A 23,827-nucleotide genomic window follows, 5' to 3' on the forward strand; every position below is an offset into this window, starting at 1 on the left:
ATAGTACCAAAAATACCTGGATGACCAGCCAAAGCAGAGCAATGAACTTCAGACATCACTCTCTTCTTCCACTGGTCAGGAACATACAACTTTCCACTGGGGCAACGCTCAGGTTTGTCCTCCTGGAACTCTTCCAGAGCACGTCTCAAATCGGGAGAGATGGCAGAAAGAACTACCCCTTCGCCTAAGATGGCAGCAGGCTTGGTAACCACAGGAGAATCAGCAAAGAATCTCCTAGAGAGGGCGTCAGCCTTGACATTCTTAGTTCCAGGAAGAAAAGAAACCACAAAATCAAAACGTGTAAAAAACAAGGCCCACCTAGCCTGTCTAGGGTTCAAGCGCTTAGCCGACTCTAGGTAAATCAAATTCTTGTGGTCAGTGAGGACCACGACTTGATGCTTAGCTCCCTCCAACCAATGTCTCCACTCCTCAAATGCCCATTTCATGGCTAACAGTTCCCGATTCCCCACATCATAGTTACGTTCAGATGGAGAGAACTTTCGGGAAAAGAAAGCACAGGGATTCATTTTAGATGTTACAGGATCCTTTTGGGACAAAACAGCTCCTGCACCAATCTCAGAAGCATCCACCTCTACCTGGAACGGAAGTGAGACATCAGGTTGCCGCAAAACCGGGGCGGAGGTGAATCTTCGCTTCAGCTCCTGAAAGGAAGAAACAGCCTCCGGAGACCAATTTAACACATCAGCACCCTTCTTAGTCAAATCAGTCAATGGCTTGGCAATACTAGAAAATTTTGCTATAAATTTCTGATAAAAATTAGCAAAACCCAAAAACTTCTGGAGGGCCTTCAAAGAAGTGGGCTGAACCCAATCGTAAATGGCCTGTACCTTGGCCGGGTCCATTTCAATAGTTGACGGGGACAAAATAAATCCCAAAAAAGAAATCCTCTGTACTCCAAAAAGGCATTTAGATCCTTTGACATACAGGGAATTCTCCCTCAAGATCCGGAACACAGTCCGAATATGTTCCACATGAGAATCCCAATCCTTGGAGAAGATCAAAATATCATCCAGATAGATAATCAAAAATTTATCGACAAAATCTCGGAAAATATCGTTCATGAAGCACTGGAAGACAGAAGGGGCATTAGTGAGCCCAAAAGGCATCACCAGGTACTCAAAATGTCCCTCCGGAGTATTAAACGCCGTCTTCCATTCATCCCCATGCTTAATGCGAATAAGATTATACGCCCCCCTGAGGTCAAGCTTGGTAAACCAGCAAGCACCTTTAACTCTGGAGAATAGATCAGAAATAAGGGGTAACGGATACTGATATTTAACAGTAATTTTGTTGAGAGCACGATAATCAATACAAGGTCTTAATGATCCATCCTTTTTGGCTACAAAAAAAAAACCGTTATCTAAGGGTGACGAGGATGGTCTAATATGATCCTTCTCCAATGCCTCCTTAATATAGGATTGCATAGCCTCGTGCTCGGGTACAGATAAATTGAAGAGCCGACCCTTGGGAAATTTACACCCCGGGCTCAGTTCAATTGCACAGTCATAACTCCTATGAGGAGGCAGAGACGCAGACTCATTCTCACTAAATACATCATAAAAGTCCGCCAAATAATCAGGAACATCATACGACTGAGGAGAGGTGGAAAACACCGGAGCCTCACTAAAGGCACACCAACAACCCCAACTCACCACAGACACAGATTTCCAATCCAAAACTGGATTATGAATTTGTAACCAGGGAAACCCCAGAACAATAGTATCATGCAGATTATGTAACACCAAAAACCTGCAATCTTGTTGATGGTCTGGGGCGACCCGCATTACCACCTGGGTCCAAAACTGAGGTTTATTTTTAGCCAAAGGAGTAGCATCAATCCCCCTCAAAAGGATAGGCGTCTGCAGAGGTGTCATCGGAAATCCACAACGTTTAGCAAAATCCAAGTCCATTAGGTTTAGAGCTGCTCCCGAATCCACAAAAGCCTTGGCGGAAAATGTGGACAGGGAGCAGATCAGAGTAATAGCCAGAAGAAACTTAGGTTGAACACCACCAACAGAAAACGTGTGTGCAAGGCGTTTCTCGCGTTTAGGACAGACAGAAATAATATGTGAGGCATCTCCACAGAAAAAACACAACTTCTGAACTCCTGACGCTGCTCTCTGGAAAAAACTCTATCACATTGCATAGGTTCAGACATCTGTTCAACAGGTGGCAACACCTCTCGTGCAGCTCTGCGTTCGCGCAAACGCTGATCAACCTGAATGGCTAAGACATAGAATCGTCAAGACCAGAGGGAACAGGAAATCCCACCATAGTATCTTTTACGGCTTCTGACAACCCCTTCCAAAAGAGAGCAGCCAAGGCATTATCATTCCAGGTAGTAAGTACTGCCCACTTTCGGAATTTTTGACAGTACAATTCTGCAGAATCACGACCCTGGTTCAATGCCAGCAGGGTCTTTTCAGCCTGATCAATGGCATTAGGTTCGTCATACAACAACCCCAAGGCCTGAAAAAATGCGTTCACATTAGTCAGAATAGGATCATCTGGTTTCAAAGAAAACGCCCAATCCTGGGGATCGCCACGCAGCAAAGAGATGACAATTTTAACCTGCTGTGCGGAGCTCCCTGACGAGTTAGGCTTCAAGGCAAAAAATAATTTACAATTATTTTTGAAATTCAAAAATTTAGACTGATCCCCAAAAAATACATCAGGTGTAGGAATCTTTGGTTCAGCAGCATGTGAATGAGCAAGGTAGGCGGAAATTCCCCGCACTTCCGCAGCGAGCTGCTCCACACGATCAGACAATCGCTTTATCTCCATTGAGAGAAAAAAAAATTCCCCCTACGGCCTCAGAGATATAGAGGAAAAAATATACACACCTTTTTTTTTTCTTTATACAATTCTTTCCTGCAATTGAGTACCCTAGGATCTGCGGTATGGCGGGTGATTCTGTTATGATTGAGTCACCGTAGGAGGCAAAAATAGAAATGCTAGCTAAGTCCAGAAAACCAGAGAAGTTGGCAGCTATCGGATTGCAGACCCCTGAACCTATCAACACAACTAGCAGTAGCCGTGGGGGGCTCCTACGATGCCCTAGGCCCCTCGATCACAGCCGGAGGACTACATAGCCTAAAGACAGAAAGGGAAATCTAAACTGCCCCAGAGCAGGCCCCAAAGCAAAAGGCAGCCCCCCACATATAATGACGGTGAAGCAAGAAGAAAGAACAAAACACAGACAGAAAGATAGACTGAGCAAAGATGGGGCCCAAGCTAGCTTAGATAGGAAAGGACAGGAAGGCTGCTGTCTGCAATCCGTGAAAAAACCCTATGAAAATAAGAGCCAACAAACTGACAGTAAAAAAGTCCCTGAAGACGCTAGGCTTCAAAAAAGGCTATGTCAGTACTCAGGAATATTCTGAAGACAGAGCAACAGGCAAAAGGAGATTCAGCTCACCCCAGCAGGGAATGGCAGAATCCAGAAAAGCAAGGAAAACAAAACACTAATGCAAAAAGGCAAAGCAGAAATCTTAGCTTTAGATGAGCAGGAATCAGACTGGTTTCCAAGAAGTCCACAGAGACATCACCCGCAGGCCAGAAGGGCGTCGGCAGCCTTATATCCAGTCATTAACTCCACTCCAATATTTTCAATTTATCCTCACACAGTCTTACATCTGATGAAACCAATGTCCTTTCCAAAGGACTTGCTTTCTGTCCTACATTCAGGACAAATGATTTCAGTTTATTTTTAGATTTACAGATCTTTATAAGGAAACTCACCCTTAAACGACACTTTGCACTACAGGAAACTTGTCAGATAAAAACTAATGATAAAGAAATAGAGGATTCGATTGATACAGGTACTTCTGGATTTCATTTGGAAGTACCAAAGAAATCCAAGTTTTATCCGGTAGACAGTAAGGGACACCATCTGAATGTATTTAATGACATAGTACAGGAGGAATTTAAGGATTTGTTTCGTAATAAAAATAAAAATAACTATAAAAATAATTTAACAAGGAATGAGAAAATAGCACTGAAAACGTTGAAATCCCGTACTGACATCGTTATTCGTTCAGCAGATAAGGGAGGAGGTATAGTCATCCAGGACTATAAAGATTATTGTGATGAAGCACTGAGAATTTTAATTGATAAGAAATATTATATGAAAACTACATTTGAAGTATTAAAAACAATGAAGACAAATTATGACAAACTTATTTTAGAAGGAAAAAACAATAATATTTTTGATAAAGATGAATATAAATTTTTAACTATATCTAATCCCCGTACCCCTTTTTTTTATCACCTCCCTAAAATCCACAAAAATCTTGAAAATCCTCCTGGCAGACCCATCATATCTAGTATTGGTTCCATTACTAGTAATCTATCACATTACATAGATAGGATTATGGTGACTCATATACCCTTATTAAAAAGCTTTATTAAAGTTTCCACACATCTTATTCAAATCCTCCAAACCATTAGGTGGAGACCACCATATGTTTTTTTGACAATGGATGTATCCTCTTTGTATTCAAATATTCCTCATGATTTGGGACTCGCTTGTTTTAATAAGGTTTTAGTGAATGATAAAAGATTGACACCTGCACAAAAAAGGTTTTTACTGAAAGGGATGGAATTTATTTTAAAAAACAACTATTTTACCTTTGATGGGTGCTTTTATCATCAGCGACTTGGGACTGCGATGGGGTCCCAGGTCGCACCTACATATGCAAATATTTTTATGGGGGTTTTTGAGGAATTTTATATTTTTAAATCTAAATTTCAAAATAATATTATCACATACAAAAGATTCATAGACGATCTTTTCTTCATTTGGGATAACTCCAAAAATGATATTGAAGAATTCATTAAGGACATGAATAATAATTGCTGGGGTTTGTCCTTTTCCTCAATACATAATTCCTCCACCATCAATTTCTTGGATATAACAATATTTACCCAGAATAATAATATTTTAACCAAAACCTATTTCAAACATGTTGATAAAAATAGTTATATACCTTTCAGCAGCGGGCATTTCAGTAAATGGTTAAAAATATACCTGCTAATCAATATAAAAGAATTAGAAAAAATTGTACTGATATGGTGGATTTTGAAAACCAGGCTGAAATATTGAGGAACAGATTTATAGCCAAAAAATATCCTGTGGGTTTGGTAAAAGATGCTTATAATACATGCAAAAGTCTCTCCCAAAATTCACTTATTAATGGAACCAAGATGACCACAACTGATAATAAAAAATATACAAGTAATTTTATTACACAATTTTGTGCTGAGAATATTAAAATTAGAGAAATCTTGACACGTAATTGGCATGTTCTCCTAAATGATCCTGTATTATATAGAATTCTTCTGAGAAACCCTGGCATTACTTTTCATAGAGCACCTACTATAAAAAATCTAGTAGCTCCAAGTCGTCTTAGAAAAGAACAATTGTCTTCCCTACCAAATCCAACTATGGGAATATACAAATGTGGTAAAAGAAACTGTTTATGCTGTGGAATTATTGCTCATAAAGAAAAAACCTTTGAATCTACCTTTACTAAAGAATGTTTTCCTATCAAAAGTTTTTTAAATTGTGCCACAGAATTTGTCATATATGTTGTTGAATGTGACTGCAAAAAGAAATATGTAGGGAGAACAACACAGCCCCTACACCGGAGGGTTAACTCCCATAGACATAACATTAAAATAGGTTATATGCAGCACGGTCTTTCTAGCCACTTCGCTTTAAAACATGGAAAAAACTATGAAGGGTTAAAAATAAGCCCCATTGAGTATACACCCAGTGATCACCCTGATAGAATGGGACAACTAAATCGCAAAGAGGTTTTTTGGATCTATAGACTAAATACATTGAAACCCAATGGTCTTAACGAAATTACAGAGGTCTTTCTATAACCTCTTTTTTTAATGGTATATTTTTCTTTCAACAATTATTTGAAGTATATTCAGAGAGAATTTGTTGTATATTTTTCTTGTTTTAAAGTAGAGCGTTCTTACTTAAATAATGAATTATTAATTGTTTTTAAAATAATATTTCCAATACCAAATGCAGCCCCTGGTTCCGGGAGGCAAACTCATTTCCATGGAATGATTTCTGAGTGACATTTCTGTAGGTCCGTTTCCTTTTCCATGTACCAATGAATCAATTTGATGTTTTATCCAGGTATATTTCTAATCCCATATTAAGAATTTTTATTCACACATACACCATTCCAATGTATTTTTATATATATTTTTATTACATTTTTTTATTATATATATTCACATTTTTAATAAAAAAGATTTTTTATACATATATTTTCATGTAATATAACAAACATTTTTTCGCAATGCATTTTTTGAATTTTTTCCTTTTTTAGACTTATGTCTTCTTTTCTCAAACAAAATCCTCTCTAGCCGAGTGGTTTTGACTTGGGACTATGACATTCCACTAATGGGTTCGAACCATAAGCATTTTTTCAGTTACAAAATGAATTTTCCCCCTTTTTTTCTTTTTCTTCTTCTCCCCTTTTTTTCTTTTATTCCATATATAAAATTTAATTTTTATATATATTATCTGTAACAGAAATTAAAAATGTTAAATTGTAAGCATTAAGAACAATTGTAAAAGTATTTTGCGCTCCATTAACCCTTGAACTTTGACATCTGTCCCTTCATCACATGTGGTTTTGGTGCCCGAATTGAAATATTTTATGTATTTAACCGGAGAAGGCTGTGTCTGTTCACTACATGTCATCCTCTGAGGAAGAAGTGGTCTACACTTTGAAACGCATTGGGAATAAATGGTTAAACTTCTCATGTGGTGATTTTATCCTGGTCCAGCAGCGCACAGTAAGCCTGAGTCAGAATATTTTATCCAAAAGGAGTTTTATTTGGCGGTCACGTTGTGGACCTTCGGGCGTGCAGCAGGCTGACATTGATTTACGTGCTTGTATCTTTCCTGGAAAAGGTGAGTAGAATCCATCAGAATTTATTCCATTTTCCACCCAGATAAGACCCTATTGCGCTTTCTTTTTTCCTTAGTTTTATATTACCAAATCTACTCAGGCATTCATGCAGAGGAACAATTGCAATGTTCTGGAATGGCCATCCCAGTCCCCAGACCTGAATATCATTGAACATCTGTGGGATGATTTGAAGCGGGCTGTCCATGCTCGGCGACCATCAAACTTAACTGAACTGGAATTGTTTTGTAAACAGGAATGGTCACAAATACCTTCATCCAGGATCCAGGAACTCATTAATAGATACAGGAAGCGACTAGAGGCTGTTATTTTTGCAAAAGGAGGATCTACGAAATATTAATGTCACTTTCATGTTGAGGTGCCCATACTTTTGCACAGGTCAAATTTTGTTTAAATGCAGATTGCACATTTTCTATTAGTAGAATAAACCTCATTTGAATCCAGAAATATAACTGAGTCCATCAGTTATTAGATATATGAAACTGAAATAGCTGTTGCAAAAACCAAAATTGTTATAAAGAAAAAAGGTTAACATTAATAGTGGTGCCCAAACTTTAACATATGACTATAAAACCTGGTAACAAGACATGTTGTTAAGCTGATGTTTGGCTTCCCTTAACTACATATCAATGGTCCATAGAACTATATTCCCCCCTTATCAGCTTCCTTTATAATAAAGGAGGAATTGTTTTTGAGTTTTTTGACAGCTAGTCTCTCCTTGTGCCCCAAGTTCTCACCTTGTTTGCTGTTCGTATGAAGCTTGGAGATCTCTTTGCTGACCACATTGTAGAAAATCTAAATTGTAGGGAATAGTGCAAAAGATGGTGTAGCATGCGAAGGTAAGTGCCAGAATTTATCAGAGGCTTTTTTAGAATTCTCGTTTTCCTGTAATAAATCAAGAAGATCGATAAAGGCCTGTCTCTCATCCAGTGGCAGTGTATCTAATAACGAAGGTTGATGGTAAAGCATATTAAATGTAAGCTGCCTACAGAATAAGTACAGGTCCTTAGTCAAAATAAATTTATCCAAAGCACCCATGGGTGCAAAGGAAACACCCCTTGATAAAACGGAAATTTCGACATCTGATAAAACATAGCTAGATAGATAGATAATTTGTAAGTTACCTTTCTCTGCCGTATTGGCCACAGCACCCACCTCATCCGAAGTGTGATCTGTATTCATCATATCCATGGGGACTATTATCTCTGTCTGGGCTGTCTCAGCTGTCTTTTGTATGTTGGTGACCAAGCCTGATGTTGACGTCCTTTCTTCCTGGAGATGGAAATGTTTTCGCCGACCCCTCCTGGTATGGTTTCTTGATCGCTTGTGCCTGATGATAAAAAATCGCTCATAGATGATTCTCCGGTCCCCGAATCTATATTTGGTATCTGAGTCTTTTTGTCATGATCCCAGTGCAGGTTTTTGAGCTGCACGTCAGGGGTTAATGTCTGGAGCTCAGTGCAGGTTTTGACCTGCACACCTGGGGTTAATGATTGTGGCCTCGCTTTGGTTCAGGGAGAGCTTCTTAAACCCCTGGGAAGCTCCAATCCCTTTCAGTTATACTTTTGCCTTTGGCCGAGTGTTTTGACCCCTGTGTCTGTTCGTTGTCTTATAGCTTGCTTATATGGTTCTGATCCGGTTCTGTCCCCCCGTTGTGAGTTTGCCGTTTGATTCTGTACTGTATATCTGCTTCTCTGGTTTCTGACTTCTTGGCTACGTCTTGACTCTCCGTTCTGTCTAGCCCTTTGGTAATTGTCCTGCTATCTCATGCATTGACCCCGGCCTGATCTGGTTTAGTTCTCTGTTTATGCCTATTAGTAACTTTGTTCCGTAGTTACCATTCTAGGAGTTTTCCTGCAGCTCCTAGCTCTCTGGAGTTGAGGCCATGCCCCCAGCAGTCACCTGCTTCAGGTCCTGCGGGTCTGAAGCACTCATCTCTGCTGCTGCCCGCTCCACAGGTATCTCTGAGCACAGTTTTTCTTACTCAGGACACGTGCACTGGCTCAGTGAGCAAGTGCAGTGTGGTGTTCCTGACATATTATAACTGACCGTAAACTTTTTTTTTTCTCTCACTTCTGCAGCATGGACCCAATGCATGCCTTATCTGAGCAGGTGAAATGCTTGACTCAGTCGCTGCAGAAGCTAAGTTTGGAACACCAAACCCTGGCCCAGTCCCAACGGCAGGTTGCGGACTCGGTTCAGAGAGCGCTTTCCGCAGGCTTTCAGCAGGTGGGGATTAGAGATGTCATTTTAGTCTCACCCGAATCCCCGGTTAAGTTACCAGATACATTTGCTGGTGACAAAAATGAATTTAGAGCATTTAAAGAGGTCTGTAAACTCTTTTTCTCCTTTAGACCCCATTCCTCTGGGGATGAGAAACAGAGGGTGGGGGTGGTTATGTCCCTGCTTAGGGGGTCCCCACAAGCATGGGTATTTTTTCTTTCCTCTTCTGCCCCAGAGAGAATGTCTGTGGATGCATTTTTTGAGGCCTTAGGGCTTATTTACGATGAGCCAGATAGAGTGCGTTTGGCTGAGGACAAGGTGATGAGTGTCTGTCAGGGGAAGCACTCGGTCGAGTGGTTCTGTTCTGAATTTAGACGTTGGGCAGCTGAGATTTCTTGGAGTGATGCAGCCCTACGGGGGCTGTTTTGTAGAGGCCTGTGTGAACGTCTGAAGGATGCCGTGGCACTCCATCCTCCACCTGACTCCCTGGAGGATGCCATGAAACAAGCAGTTCGCATGGATCGCAGACTGCGGGCAAGAGGTGTTATGCAACTTGAAACATCATTATTCTCCAGTGAAGTTGAGACCCGGACTCCTCCAGTGGCTATGGAGGTGAGCGCTGTCACCTGTGATGAGAAGGAAAGAAGACGCCGCCAGGAGAAGCAGTTGTGCTTCTATTGTGGGGAATCTGGATATTGGAAGAAGGACTGCCCCTCCTGTCCGTCATCCTCCAAGGTGGCGGGAAACGACTAGGTCTGGGTAGGAGGCTACCCAGACCTTCAGGTACCTTTTTCCTCACTTGCAAAAATTGTGCTTCGGGTGGAACTGGAACTTGGTGATGGTCCTGTTCAGACTACCGCCTTTGTTGACTGTGGCTCTGCTGTTAACCTGATTGATGCCCGGATGATGACTCTCAATAAGATAGGGACAGTCAGGCTTCAGGATCCTGTTAAACTTGTGGCAATTAACTCGTCCTCTCTTACCCAGGACGGTATCTGTTTCAGGTCTGAACTTTTTTCTCTGAAAGTGGGTTCCACTCATGTGGAAAAATTATCTTGTCTTGTGTTAGATAACTTGCCTGCAAGACTGGTACTGGGGATGCCTTGGCTACAACGCCATAATCCTACCATTGATTGGGTGACGGAAGAGATCACTCAATGGGGATGTAAAGAGAAATGGTGTAACCTGGGGCCTCTTTTTAACTCTGTTAAAACCGTATTTGTATCATCTGTCGGTCTGGAAGGTATTCCGGAGTACCTGAAGGATTTCGAAGACGCATTTTCCGAAAGTGAGGCTGAGGCGCTGCCACCACATAGACCCTACGATTGTGCCATTGATTTAGTACCCGGAGCCAAGTTACCTAAGGCTCGATTGTTCAATTTGTCCGGGGCTGAGCGCCAAGCCATGAAGGAGTACATAGCTGAAAGTCTCCGCAAAGGGCATATCAGGCCTTCTGTGTCACCTGTGGCAGCAGGATTCTTCTTTGTGAAGAAGAAATATGGTGGTTTGCGGCCGTGCCTCGACTTTCAGGAACTTAACAAGATAACGGTTAGGAACACTTATCCACTTCCCCTCATCCCAGACCTATGTAATCAGTTATCTGGGGCTCAATGGTTCTCCAAATTAGATCTCCGGGGGGGCCTACAACCTGATAAGGGTTCGGGAAGGGGACGAGTGGAAAACTGCGTTCCTCACAACAGAGGGACTTTTTGAAAACCTGGTTATGCCATTTGGGTTAACTAATGCACCCGCTATTTTCCAGAACTTTATCAATGTTGTGTTTTCTGACCTGATAGGCCATTTTGTTGTCATTTATTTGGATGACATTTGGTGTATTCCCCAGACAGTTAGTCTCTCTTACAACATCTACAGACAGTTCTCCAGTGACTCAGGGAGAACCACTTGTTTGCTAAATTGGCAAAATATTCATTTTTCTTGTCTTTCTGGGGGCTGATTGTATTTTGTGAGGGGTTTCGTATGGACCCTAAGAAGGTGCTGGTGATCGCAGACTGGGTTCAGCCTCGTGATCTCAAGGGGCTCCAGCGCTTCTTGGGATTTGCGAATTATTACCGGAGATTCATTAAAGGTTTCTCTCAAGTGGTTAAACCACTCACAGATCTTACCCAGAAGGGGGCTGATTTAAAAATTTGGTCGGAACCCGCTAAGGAGTCCTTCTCAGCTCTCGATTTGTATATCTGCTTCTCTGGTTTCTGTCTTCTTGGCTACGTCTTGACTCTCTGTTCTGTCTAGCCCTTTGGTAATTGTCTTGCTATCTCGTGCTTTGACCCCGGCCTGATCTGGCTTAGTTCTCTGTTTATGCCTATTAGTAACTTTGTTCCTTAGTTACCATTCTAGGAGTTTTCCTGCAGCTCCTAGCTCTCTGGAGTTGAGGCCACGCCCCTAGCAGTCACCTGCTTCAGGTCCTGCGGGTCTGAAGCACGCATCTTCTCTGCTGCTGCCCGCTCCACAGGTATCTCTGAGCACAGTTTGTCTTACTCAGGACACACGCACTGGCTCAGTGAGCAAGTGCAGTGCGGTGTTCCTGACACTTTTGATTTTTGTCTCTGATATTTATGAAATTTGTTGGATCTCTGATTTCCATGAGTCCACTTGAAAACTTGTTTACTGTCAAAGTCACCCTTGTCCGGCAAGAACTTTCTTCTTTTTTTGAATTATTTTTCTTTCAAAATTATCAATAATTTCTTTTAAGCGTAGTTGAAAAGGTTTAACAAGACTGGCATCATCAAAAGAAGTCAGTTGGGACTCTTTCTCCTTAATGTCACCCCTCAATTTAACCAAGAGCTTACGATCATGGTCAATTAATAAACCAATTAAAATAGATGAACATTTCAAAAGACCAGATTCCCAAATGGACTTATATTCAGAATCTGGTTCCCAAGCAGGAAAAAGCTTAACCCGAAGTCCCCTAGGGACAATACCAAGTTTGTTGTATTCTTCCAAGCTATTAATATTCCACCAAGTCCTGGTCAAACTTTTATGTAGATTAATAAGTTCAGAAGACAAAAGTTGAAAAGAGCTATCCTGAGTAACCACTGCCTCACAACTGCCAAAAATGCGTTCAATTTGGCCTTTCCATGCTAATTCTCTAGCCTCAAGATCCATAACTGAAATGCAGTACAAGTAAATACAAAAAGACCAAACAGAGCCAGTCTATACAAAAAATGCTAGCTACAATCACTAGGCGTGCCAACACTCCAAAAGAGAGAGTATTAGTGGAAGACCACCAATGTGATACACTGAAGAAATGTTAACAAACGGAGGGCACAGCCAATATAATAAAATTGCACGGGTTCACCAAAGATGTACTCAAAAGAGATAAGTGGAACAGAGGGGAAAAAAGTACATCCAAAAAATGGGAACTCCAGAAAATTAATAGAAAAATAGATTAATTCTTTATTCATGACATGTACACGTAACAGCCCAAAAACATAAAAACACTTAAAAAGCACAAAGAGGCAATCATGTCACAATCATACAATAATAATATAGTGACACTCCCACAACCATTATCCCCATATCACAGTATTCATATATAACAGGCTAACTCAGATACAATGATCAAAGCAGTTAATGTAATGTTTAAGATAACCATTTATAATTGAGGTCTGAAAATACAAGAAAAAACGCTATTCACAGCACCATATAGATAGAAAGGGGGCAAAAAGTTTGTAAAAAATATTAACTAGAAAGCCCCTAAATGAAAGGTCCCCAAATCAAGTATGCAAAGGTGGTAAAATACCTGACTATTTAGAAAAGAGGTCCCATGACCTCTAAACCAGCAATTTGTGCAAAAAAGATGTCCAGCATACCAGAGGGTAAAGTGCCAAGTGAAAGCTGCAAAATGAATGACCTGTGGGGTAAAGGAGAGGGGAAAAGCTAACCCCACGCGTATCGCCACACGCTGTGTGACTTCCTCAAGGGAGGGTGAAGCGCTGAGAAATAACATGAAGCATGTCCTTATATATAAAGAAATCACATGCTGTATAATTAATAAATCAGTACTAACCCACGAGGTGGAGAGAAAGGCATGGTCACGGCCATCTTGTCAGCGTTGTATGCAGACCAATAAAGTTGTTCACAAAGAAGTTGGAGAGGTGCAGCGTCGCAGAGCAGATCTGCACCTGCGCAGATGAGAGTAGGCGTATTGAGACTGTGGTTGCCAGGCAACAAAGGGAGGCCACGGCATCCCCAGGCTAAATAGCGCCTGCACAATAGAAAGTGTGGGCGTAACAGACATGTCGTTACCATGCGATAACATCGCTGATCAGAACGGCGCCTGCACAATAAAATCAACAGGACGAATGAAGCTATAGTTACCAAGCGACTTGACGATGCCATAATTAGTCAGTTCGGCGCTTGCGCAGTAAAAACTGCGGTGTCGCCCGGCCGAATAGCGCCTGCGCAGTAAAAGCACACATATGGACATGACAAACATGTCTGTTGTGAGTTAATTTTCCCCTCCGTCACTGAGGCCTGGTGAATTCCCTATTCTAGTGAAGGAAGGTAGTGAGCCTGATTATCAGGCACCTGGGACTAATGAAGACGATTGGCTGAGTGGAGTCACTGACTGGATTTAAGGCAGCCTACGCCCTTTCTGCCCTGCGGGTGATTTCTCTGTGGACTTTTGGACACCAGTCTGATTCCTGCTCTCCTAAATCTAAGTTTTCTGTTTTGCCTTTTTGCATTTAAGATTTGTTTTTGTTTTTCTTGCTTTTTGGATTCTGCCACTCCCTGCTGGAGTGTGCAGTGTTCCGTTAGCTCTGTCTTCAGAAAGTACCTGAGTGCTGATTTAGTTTTTGAAGCTTAGTTGCTTCAGGGCCATTTTTATATCAGCTTGTTGGCTTTTGTCTTTGATAGGGTTTTGGCAGATTGCAGACAGCAGCCTTCCTATCCGTTCCTATCTAGGTAGTTTTTGGGCCCCGTCTTTGCTCAGTCTATCTTTCTGTCTGTGTAAGTGTTTTCATCTTGCTTCACCGTCATTATATGTGGGGGGCTGCCTATTGCTTTGGGGTCTGCTCTGGGGCAGTTAGATTTCCCCTTTCCTTCTTTAGGCCTATGTATCTCTCCGGCTGTGATCGAGGGGTCTAGGTCATCGTAGGAACCCCCCACGGCTACTGCTAGTTGTGTTGATAGGTTCAGGGGTCTGCAATCTGATAGTTACCAACTTCTCTGGTTTTCTGGACTTAGCTAGCATTTCTGTTTTTGCCTCCTACGGTGACTCAATCATAACAGAATCACCCGCCAAACCGCAGATCCTTGGGTACTCAATAGCAGGAAAGAATTGTGTTTAAAAAAAAAAAAAAAAAAAAAAGTGTGTATATTCTTTCCTCTATATCTCTGAGGCCGTAGGGGGAATTTTTTTTTTCTCTCAATGGAGATAAAGCAAGTGTCTGATCGTGTGGAGCAGCTCGCTGCTGAAGTGCGAGGAATTTCCGCCTATCTTGCTCGTTCACATGCTGTTGAACCAAAGATCCCCACACCTGATGTATTTTTTGGGGATCGATCTAAATTTTTGAGTTTCGAAAATAATTGTAAATTATTTTTTGCTTTGAAGCCTAACTCGTCGGGGAGCCCCACGCAGCAGGTTAAAATTGTCATCTCTTTGCTGCGCGGCGATCCCCAGGATTGGGCGTTTTCTTTGAAACCAGATGACCCTATTCTGACTAATGTGAACGCATTTTTTCAAGCCTTGGGGTTGCTGTACGACGAACCTAATGCAATTGATCAGGCTGAAAAGACCCTGTTAGCATTGAACCAGGGTCGAGAATCTGCAGAGTTGTACTGTCAAAAGTTCCGAAAGTGGGCAGTCCTTACTACCTGAAATGATAGTGCCTTGGCTGCTCTCTTTCGGAAGGGTTTGTCAGAAGCCGTAAAAGATACTATGGTGGGATTTCCTGTTCCCTCTGGTCTGGACGATTCTATGTCTTTAGCCATTCAGGTTGATCGGCGTTTACGTGAACGCAGGATTACACGAGAGGTGTTGCCACCGGTTGAACAGACGTCTGAACCTATGCAATGTGATAGAGTTTTGTCTAAGGCGCAACATCAGGAATTCAGAAGGCGTAATAAGCTGTGTTTTTTCTGTGGAGATGCCTCACATATTATTTCTGTTTGTCCTAAACGTGAGAAACGCTTTGCACACACGTTTTCTGTTGGTGGGGTTCAGCCTAAGTTTCTTTTGGCGATTACTCTGATCTGTTCCCTGTCCACATTTTCCACCAAGGCTTTTGTGGATTCGGGAGCAGCGCTAAACCTAATGGACTTGGATTTTGCTAAACGTTGTGGATTTCCGTTGACACCTCTGCAGACGCCTATCCCTTTGAGGGGGATTGATGCTACCCCTCTGGCTAAAAATAAACCTCAGTTTTGGACCCAGTTGGTCATGCGGGTCGCCCCAGACCACCAAGAAAATTGCAGATTTTTGGTGTTGCATGGTCTGCATGATGCTGTTGTTCTGGGGTTTCCCTGGTTGCAGATTCATAATCCAGTTTTGGATTGGAAGTCTGTGTCTGTGGTGAGTTGGGGTTGCCGGTGTACCTTTAGTGAGGCTCCGGTTTTTTCCACCTCTCCTCAGTCGCATGAGGTTCCTGACTATTTGGCGGACTACTATGATGTATTTAGTGAGAATGAGTCTGCGTCCTTGCCTCCTCATAGGAGTTATGACTGTGCAATTGAACTAAGCCCGGGGTGTAAATTTCCTAAGGGTCGGCTCTTCAATTTATCTGTACCCGAGCATGAGGCTATGCGGTCCTATATTAAGGAGGCGTTGGAGAAGGGTCATATTAGACCATCCTCTTCACCCTTAGGTGCCGGTTTTTTTTTTGTGGCCAAGAAGGATGGTTCGTTGAGGCCTTGTATTGATTATTGTGCCCTCAATAAAATTACTATTAAATATCAGTATCCGTTACCCCTGATTTCGGATCTATTCTCTAGAGTCAGAGGTGCTTGCTGGTTTACCAAGCTTGACCTCAGGGGGGCGTATAATCTTATCCGCATTAAGCAGGGGGATGAATGGAAGACGGCGTTTAATACTCCGGAGGGACATTTTGAGTACCTGGTGATGCCTTTTGGGCTCACTAATGCCCCTTCTGTCTTCCAGTGCTTCATGAACGATATTTTCCGAGACTTTGTCGATAAATTTTTGATTATCTATCTGGACGATATTTTGATCTTCTCCAAGGATTGGGATGCTCATGTGGAACATGTTCGGACTGTGTTCCGGATCTTGAGAGAGAATTCTCTGTATGTCAAAGGATCAAAATGCCTTTTTGGAGTACAGAGGATTTCTTTTTTGGGATTTATTTTGTCTCCGTCAACTATTGAAATGGACCCGGCCAAGGTACAGGCCATTTATGATTGGGTTCAGCCCACTTCTTTGAAGGCCCTCCAGAAGTTTTTGGGTTTTGCTAATTTTTATCGGAAATTTATAGCAAAATTTTCTAGTATTGCCAAACCATTGACTGACCTGACCAGGAAGGGTGCGGATGTGTTGAATTGGTCTCCGGAGGCGGTTGCTTCCTTTCAGGAGCTGAAGCGTAGATTTACCTCCGCCCCGGTTCTGCGGCAGCCTGATGTCTCACTCCCGTTTCAGGTAGAGGTGGATGCTTCTGAGATTGGTGCAGGAGCGGTGTTGTCCCAAAAGGATCCGGTAACATCTAAAATGAATCCCTGTGCTTTCTTTTCCCGAAAGTTCTCTTCATCTGAACGTAACTGATGTGGGGAATCGGGAACTGTTGGCCATGAAATGGGCATTTGAGGAGTGGAGACATTGGTTGGAGGGAGCCAAACATCAAGTTGTGGTCCTCACTGACCACAAAAATTTGATTTACCTAGAGTCGGCCAAACGCTTGAACCCTAGACAGGCTAGGTGGGCCTTGTTTTTTACACGTTTTGATTTTGTGGTCTCTTTCCTTCCTGGAACTAAGAATGTCAAGGCAGACGCCCTCTCTAGGAGTTTCTTTGCTGATTCTCCTATGGTGACCAAGCCTGCTACCATCTTAGGCGAAGGGGTAGTTCTTTCTGCCATCTCGCCCGATTTGAGACTTGCTCTGCAAGAGTTCCAGGAGGACAAACCTGAGCGTTGCCCCAGTGGAAAGTTGTATGTTCCTGACCAGTGGAAGAAGAGAGTGATGTCTGAAGTTCATTGCTCTGCACTGGCTGGTCATCCAGGTATTTTTAGTACTAGAGATCTGGTGAGTCGCTCTTTTTGGTGGCCCACCTTGTCTCATGATGTCAGGAATTTTGTGCAGGCCTGTGGGACTTGCTCCCGGTCTAAATCTTGTTCTCGCTCTAGTGGGTTGCTGATGCCTTTGCCGGTCCCCAGGAGGCCATGGACCCATATTTCAATGGATTTCATCTCTGATATGCCGGTCTCTCAAAGAATGACTGTTATTTGGGTGATTTGTGATAGGTTCTCTAAGATGGTTCATCTTGTACCACTCCCTAAGTTTCCATCTTCCTCTGAGTTGGTGCCCCTGTTTTTGCAACAGGTGGTTCGCTTGCACGGGATTCCTGAGAACATTGTATCTGACAGAGGAGTTCAATTTGTGTCTAAATTTTGGAGGACGTTCTGTTCCAAGTTGGGAATTCAGTTGTCCTTCTCCTCTGCTTTTCACCCTCAGACCAATGGGCAGACAGAGAGAACAAACCAGACCTTGGAGTCGTATTTGAGATGTTTTATTTCCGCTGATCAGGATGATTGGGTTTCATTTTTGCCCTTGGCCGAATTTGCTTTAAATAATAGAGCTAGTTCTGCCTCTTTGATGTCACCTTTTTTTTGTAACTTTGGGTTTCATCCTCGATTTTCTTCAGGGCAGGTGGAGCCCTCTGCCTGCCCAGGTGTTGACACTGTGGTGGAGAGAATGCACCAGATCTGGGACCAAGTGGTGGATAAGTTATCTCTCTCCCAGGAAAAGGCCCAGCGGTTTTCCAATCGACATAGGACCATTGGTCCCCAGTTTAAGATTGGTGATATGGGTGATATGGTGTGGTTATCATCAAAAAATATTGCTATGAAGGTGGCTTCTCCTAAGTTTAAGCCTAGATTTATTGGACCTTACAAGATTTTGGAGATTATTAATCCGGTCTCTTTTCGTTTGGCTCTTCCTGTCACATTTAAGATCCATAATGTGTTCCATAAGTCCTTGTTGAAGAGGTTTGTTGAGCCAGTTGTGCCTGAGGTGGCGCCTCCGGACCCTGTATTGGTTGAAGGTAACTTGGAATATGAGGTAGAGAAAATTCTGGATTCCCGTCTGGCTAGACGGAGACTCCAGTATTTGGTTAAGTGGAAGGGTTATGGTCAGGAGGATAATTCCTGGGTCTCTGCCTCTGATATTCATGCTAAAAGATTGGTGCGTGCCTTTCATCGGGCTCACCCTGATCGCCCTGGTAGCGTTGTTGAGGGTTCGGTGACCCCTCCTCAAGGGGGGGTACTGTTGTGAGTTCATTTTCCCCTCCATCACTGAGGCCTGGTGGACTCCCTATTCTAGTGAAGGAAGGTAGTGAGCCTGATTATCAGGCACCTGGGACTAATGAAGACGATTGGCTGAGTGTAGTCACTGACTGGATTTAAGGCAGCCTATGCCCTTTCTGCCCTGCGGGTGATTTCTCTGTGGACTTTTGGACACCAGTCTGATTCCTGCTCTCCTAAAGCTAAGTTTTCTGTTTTGCCTTTTTGCATTTAAGATTTGTTTTTGTTTTTCTTGCTTTTTGGATTCTGCCACTCCCTGCTGGAGTGTGCAGTGTTCCGTTAGCTCTGTCTTCAGAAAGTACCTGAGTGCTGATTTAGTTTTTGAAGCTTAGTTGCTTCAGGGCCATTTTTATATCAGCTTGTTGGCTTTTGTCTCTGATAGGGTTTTGGCAGATTGCAGACAGAAGCCTTCGTATCCGTTCCTATCTAGGTAGTTTTTGGGCCCCGTCTTTGCTCAGTCTGTCTTTCTGTCTGTGTAAGTGTTTTCATCTTGCTTCACCGTCATTATATGTGGGGGGCTGCCTATTGCTTTGGGGTCTGCTCTGGGGCAGTTAGATTTCCCCTTTCCTTCTTTAGGCCTATGTATCTCTCCGGCTGTGATCGAGGGGTCTAGGTCATCGTAGGAACCCCCCACGGCTACTGCTAGTTGTGTTGATAGGTTCAGGGGTCTGCAATCTGATAGTTGCCAACTTCTCTGGTTTTCTGGACTTAGCTAGCATTTCTGTTTTTGCCTCCTACGGTGACTCAATCATAACACATGTCGTTGCCAGGCGATGAAATCACTGGTCAAAAAGAGCACCTGCACAGTGAAGCCAGAAGGCAAAAGGCAAATGAGCATATCATTACTAAGCAATTGAGCAACTGTGCAAATAAAGCTCCACATATATTAGGAATATGAGTCTTGAGCAAAAATGTAGATAAACCAAGCATGTCAGATAATTCGGCGATGACATCATTAATCAAAAAGGCGCCTGCGCAGTAGAGGCAAAGAGACAGATAGACATATTGGAAATATCATTGCTAGAAAAATCTGCACCTGCACAAACAGTATAACAAAAAGGAAAATATATGGATATTGGTGTAATGAGAATGCCTGCGCAGCGTACACAAAAAGGTCAATAAGTATATTGAATTTAATCTGGCAGATCGAAAAAACATGTGTCTGAGATGTACGAATCTCAGTATGGTAAGAGAAAAATTTGTAACTTGTTAAAAAGCAGACATTGGTGTTATCACAAATCAAACACATGCGCGGTAGATAGCTGAAGCACTGATACAAACAAAATTTGATAATATCACATTACCAGGCGCGATGACCAGTGATGTCACCATACTAGGTGGTGCCTGCAAAATAACAGCAAAGATGTAGGCGTGACAAGCGTATTATTGCCAAGCAATACAGCGATGTCATCATTGGTGAAAAGAAGCCCCAACACATTAAAAGCTAAGAGATAAATAAGCCTTTTAGAAATGTCATTGTCAGGCAATTCAACATATGTGTCTGAAATATATGAGTCTCAATATTGTGGGAGCTTCATGAAGAGCCAAAAGTAGTTATTGTCCAATAGATGCAGCTGAAGTTGCTAACTTATATACAAATAGGAACAAATTGACATGTATCAAGTTGCTGTATAATAGCCAACTTTAGCGCTAGTTCGTTGAAAAAACAAAAAATATATATTGTTTTTCATGTTAGTAGGTGTTTAGAACACTTACACAAAAGCCACCTAAAATACTGATGTTTGGGTATAAACAGGTGGCTCTATACAGGAGTGCCAACATGAAAATACAAAAGATGTGTAAAAAAGAACAAACAATAAGACCATGAAGCCTTCAGGTCTATACCACACTTTAGTGCAGACCAAATAAAAGTATACATAAAGTGCCCATATCAGTCCGAAGATCGATAACAATAATCCTTGCAACAGTCCACAGGATTCCACACAATCCCACGGACGTCACGAGCTGGCCTCAACTCAGTTTGTGACTCCTTCACGTCCGCACTCAAATCACAACTGATCTTAAAACAAGATCAGCCCTTCTGAAGGGGGGTAGGAGTCACACCTACTATTCAATGGTTTGGTCCATCAGAAGATTCTAGAAATGTAAGGACTCCACTGAGTCTACAGGATGTGTATTGTAGGTTATCTTCTGCTTAAGAAACAATAGCCAAAGTTCCACTAGCTGTTGACACAAGACTAAATTAGATTATGGTCCAGGTACATCACAAGACATTGCAAAGTATTGGGGGAAGGAGACATGGTTAATTTACAGCAAATACAACCAGAGAAAAGTTAAATGACATATTATACAAAATACAGGACAGGGCAAAACTACAAATCATGACAATCCCTTCCCCTCCAAATTTGTGTACGTAGTAGGGACCTCTACACGTCGCTTGTTAAGTACACACAGGCATGGCTGACCAGACTCAGGGCTCCTCCTGCCCGGACAGTCCATCTGCATTTTGGTGTTGGCTGCCTCTTCTATACTGTATGGTAAAGTTATAGGGCTGCAGAGCCAGGCTCCATCGTAGTAAGCGTCCATTGTCCCCAGAGACTCGGTTCAGCCAGGTGAGGGGATTGTGATAAGTAATGACAGTGAATTCTCGTCCATACAGATACGGCCTTAGTTTCCTAAGGGCCCACACTACAGCCAGACATTCTTTTTCAACAGTTGCATAGGCCACTTCTCGGTCCAGCAGTTTCCTGCTAAGGTAGGCGATGGGGTGTTCGTCCCCAGCTGCATTCACCTGGCTGAGGACAGCTCCCAGTCCATAAGCAGAGGCGTCCGTCTGCACAATGAATCTCCTCTTGTAATCTGGAGCAGCCAGAACAGGGTCGCAGACCAGGGCGTCCTTCAGCCGGTTAAAAGCCTCATCACAGGCTGGAGTCCAGATCACCAGCCGGGGCATCGTATTCTTGGTCAGGTCGGTAAGAGGCTTGGCCACAGTGCTGAAATGCGAAACAAATTTTCGGTAATAACTGGCAGTGCCCAAAAAAGCCATAACTTGTTTCTTAGTTTGGGGTACAGGCCAGTCTCTAATAGCCTGGATTTTGGCAGGTTCAGGACGGAGTTTCCCTCCTCCTACTCTATGCCCTAGGTACTGGACTTCACCCATCCCCAATTGGCATTTATCGGGTCGAATGGTTAGGTCGGCTGCAAGAATCAGGTCAAGAATAATGGCTACTTGATTCAGATGTTCCTCCCACGTCTGGCTGAAGATGGCGATATCATCCAAGTAGGCACAAGCAAAGTCACCACATCCCCAGAGGATATGGTCCACCATTCTCTGGAAGGTTGCCGGGGCATTCTTCATTCCAAAAGGCATGCTTAGAAATTCATACAGACCAAAGGGGGTTATAAAAGCGGACCCTTCTCTCCCTTCCGCCGTGAGTGGGATTTGCCAGTATCCCTTACTGAGATCCAAGGTAGTGACATATCGGGACCCAGCCAGTCGGTCTAGAAGTTCGTCAATAAGGGGCATTGAGTAAGGATCGCTGACGGTATGGTCGTTTAGTCGTCGATAGTCCACACAAAATCGAGTACTCCCATCCTTCTTGGGTACTAACACCACAGGAGAGGCCCAAGGGCTATGAGAGGCCTGGATTACCCCAAGCTGTAACATCTCCTCCAGTTCGTGCTGCATGGTGTTTCGAACAGATTCAGGTACCCGGTAAGGAGCCTGTTGTATGTTACAGATACCCTGAGTGTCCACATGATGTTGGGTGATGGTGGTTCGACCTGGTTGGGATGAGAAAGCAGCCCGTCTCTGTTGAAGCACTCCCAGCATCTGATTTTTCTGCAAGGAATCCAGGTGATCTCCCAGAGGAACCTGTCCCACAGTGGATGGGGCTCTCGCTGCTTCCACGAGATCAGGTAGGGAGTCCTCATCCTCTTGACAGTCTTCTGAAGCTAGCCGACAGCTTGCTATCATTGGAAGGTTCCGGTCATGGTACTCCTTAATCATATTCACATGGACAGTCTTTTGTCTTAGCCCCTGATCATCTAAAGCAAGAACATAATTGGTATCATTTAGTTTTCTGAGAACCCGGAAGGGACCCTCCCATGTTGTCTGCAGTTTTTTCTGCCGATGGGGAACAATCATTAAGACCTGTTGTCCTTCTACAAACTCCCGATAGCGTGCTTTACGGTCATACCATGTCTTCTGTCTGGTTTGAGCCATACGCACATGACTCTGGGCTAAACTAGCGAGTTGAGCCAGGGTTTCTCGCAGCTTTAGGACATAAGGGACAACAGGGGCTCCTGTATCTTTAACTTGTCCCTCCCAATATTCTTTTAGCAGGGTTAAGGGTCCTCGGACCTTTCTTCCATAGAGTAGTTCAAAGGGGGGAAAACCCGGTGGACTCCTGGGGAACTTCCCGATAGGCAAACAAGAGATGGGGTAGGTTCTTCTCCCAGTTTGAATCTCTGTCAGTGAAGGCCCTCAGCATATTCTTCAGAGTGCCATTGAATCATTCACCAAGTCCATTTGTTTGGGGATGATACGGGGTCGTTCGGATCGCTCGTACTCCACAGGTGCGCCACAGACACTGGACCAGCTCTGACATGAACTGGGAGCCTTGGTCTGACAAGATCTCACCGGGGAATCCTACTCTGGTGAAAATGGTAACCAGGGCCTTGGCCACCTTGGCTGCAGAAATACTTGACAAGGCCACAGCTTCTGGATATTGGGTGGCATAGTCCACAACAGTGAGGATGTACTGCTTTCCAGATTTACTTGGTTTAGCCAGAGGTCCAATGATATCGACAGCTACTCTTTGAAAGGGTTCTTCTATTATAGGGAGCGGTTGCAGGGGTGCCTTTGGGTGATCTCCGGGTCGCCCTCTACGCTGACATATGTCGCAAGTTCGGCAGAAATGCGCTACGACTTGGGAAATCCCAGGCCAATAGAAAGATTGAGTCAATCATCTCTCAGTGCGGGTTTTGCCTTGATGGCCAGCAGTAGGAATGTCATGAGCAAGGTGTAATAGGGGAATTCTGTATTTCTGAGGAACAATCAGCTGTTTGCTATAAGTCCAGGGCTTATCTAGGGAGTCAGCATTGGTAACCCGATACAAAAGTCCATTTTCTCTGATAATTCTTTCCCCGTTCTCCCCCAACTGCCCTATCT

The sequence above is a fragment of the Dendrobates tinctorius genome, unplaced genomic scaffold (assembly GCF_039654945.1).
Source record: "Dendrobates tinctorius isolate UK_male_01 unplaced genomic scaffold, ASM3965494v1 ptg000056l, whole genome shotgun sequence".
Taxonomy (NCBI): domain Eukaryota; kingdom Metazoa; phylum Chordata; class Amphibia; order Anura; family Dendrobatidae; genus Dendrobates; species Dendrobates tinctorius.